A 2,166-nucleotide genomic window follows, 5' to 3' on the forward strand; every position below is an offset into this window, starting at 1 on the left:
CATCTATAATCCATGCATTGAAGAATAGGGGTTTTGTGCTAAGAAGTTTGTGTTCTGTATTTAGGATATTTACTTTTCAGAAAATTTTCTTTATTATGTCAAAGTCAAAGACCCCATACATATGTGGGCCACTTTATTTTGACATGTATAATGTTCTTTACTAAGCCCTACGAAAATCCTTTTACTAACACATTAATTATTTGAAGAGATAGGACACTTCTGAGCTTCTTTGCATTTAATATATATTTTGTTCAGTTTTCCCTTTTCAACAATAGAGTATCAACATAACTCTGTCATGGAAGAAAAGAGAAAACTCTCATTTTGTACATTTTTTGTAGTCTTCCACCCAAATTGATTTTATGGTAGGATTCTTAGCTATGGCTAACACATTCTTATGTGTCTTTAAAAACTTCTTGGGAATTTGTTAAAACTTAGATGTGTAATTTATTTGTTCAGAAGTTTGTTTTCTTACAAAAGGCAGAAAGTTTAATATTGTGATAGACTTGTGCAAATAATTGATTATGATAAAAATACAATCACATTTACATAGTATTTAGTAATCTTTTATTAAAAAGCTTACTGCTGTTGAGTCAGTTCTGATCTTATAGAGACCCTAAATAAGGTTTCTGAAACTCTAAATCTTCATGACAGCAGACAGCTTCATCTTTCTTTCAGAGAGTGGCTTGCTGTTTTGAACCACAGACCTTGTGTTTAGCAGCCCTACATTCACCCTGTTGTTGTTAAGTGCCATCAAGTCAGTTCTGACTCATAGCGACCCTGTATAGAGTTTTTGAGGAGCTGATGGTGAGTTTGAATTGCTGACCTTGTGGTTGGCAGTCCAGTGCTGATCCTACAGTGCCACACCAGGAGATGATACTTAATTTTCTAGTGATTTATATGCCTTTGTAAAAATTCTTTCTATAGGCTTTTTATGCTGAAATATAGAAAATGAATCTAAAAGGTGTGAGGCGCTTCCTGGTTAGTGAAAGACATCAATACATGTGGGAGGTACAACATCCCTTTTTGGGAAATGGTAGTTCTGTGTTTGGAACATTTTCAGACCTCTTCCTAAGTGTCTCTTCATTTGTCTATTTTTTCCTATGATAAAACTATATGCCTTTTTTTTTTTTTTTTACTGAGATACTAGCTTTAATAAAATAAGCAGTATTATAAGTACATTGACTTCAGGGTATCAAATGTCATAATACTTTTGCTTGCTTGGAATATCTAGTTTTTAAAATCTAATTTGAATAAATATTTTAAAAACAGAAAGTTGCTACATATTCCAGGTTAACTCAGAGGTTTTTATTTATTTAAAACTTTTTATTGTGCATTGAATTAAGGCTTACAGACAAGATCATCAGTTTAATATTCAGCAAATTATACAGTATTTCATCTCAATGACTACAGTTCCCCCCACACAACAACAGTTATCTTGCTTTTAAATGTGGTTTCTGTTTCCATTCCACCCTCCTTTCCATCCCTTTTTCCTACTTTAGGGCAATATTGCCCTTTTGATTTTGAATGATTGACCTTTTCCATGATAAGCGTACCTCACCATGTAAAACTATAATCTTATAAGAAAACAGAGACTTAGAAGAATGAAATAATTTCTCTACATTCTGCATAAATATTAAAGTGGTGCGATACGAGGATGAAATTAGTGGCTACAAAAGGACCATTATATTAGGCACTGGCTCCACACCATAAGCACTGGACTGTGAACCACAAGGTTTGAGTATCAAGCCTGTCAGCCACTCCACGAGAAAAAGATGAGGCTTTCTGCTCCCTCAAAGATTTAAAGTCTTGGAAACTCCATACAGGGTTGTTATGAGTTGGAACCGGCTTGACAACATTTAACAACAATCACAACAATGCAAAGTTTCATGGAATAAAGAATGCAGTGGTCTGAGAATTTACATATCACCAGAATTAGAGGGAAATTTTTCCTTCAACATAAGGTCAAATCTATTTTAAACCATTTTCAAAACCAAGCAAAAATGTGAATATTTAAAAAATAACGATAGAGTAAGGCATGATGCGCTAGACTTTTTTTCATTTCTTTAAGTATCTCACCTCTACTTTCAGTCTTGATTTTGTTTCTTCATATATTTCATTTTGCTCTTTCTTGGATGTTTTTCTTTTCTCAAATAATATTGTTGTTGT

The sequence above is a fragment of the Chrysochloris asiatica genome, unplaced genomic scaffold (assembly GCF_000296735.1).
Source record: "Chrysochloris asiatica unplaced genomic scaffold, ChrAsi1.0 scaffold00016, whole genome shotgun sequence".
Taxonomy (NCBI): Eukaryota; Metazoa; Chordata; class Mammalia; order Afrosoricida; family Chrysochloridae; genus Chrysochloris; species Chrysochloris asiatica.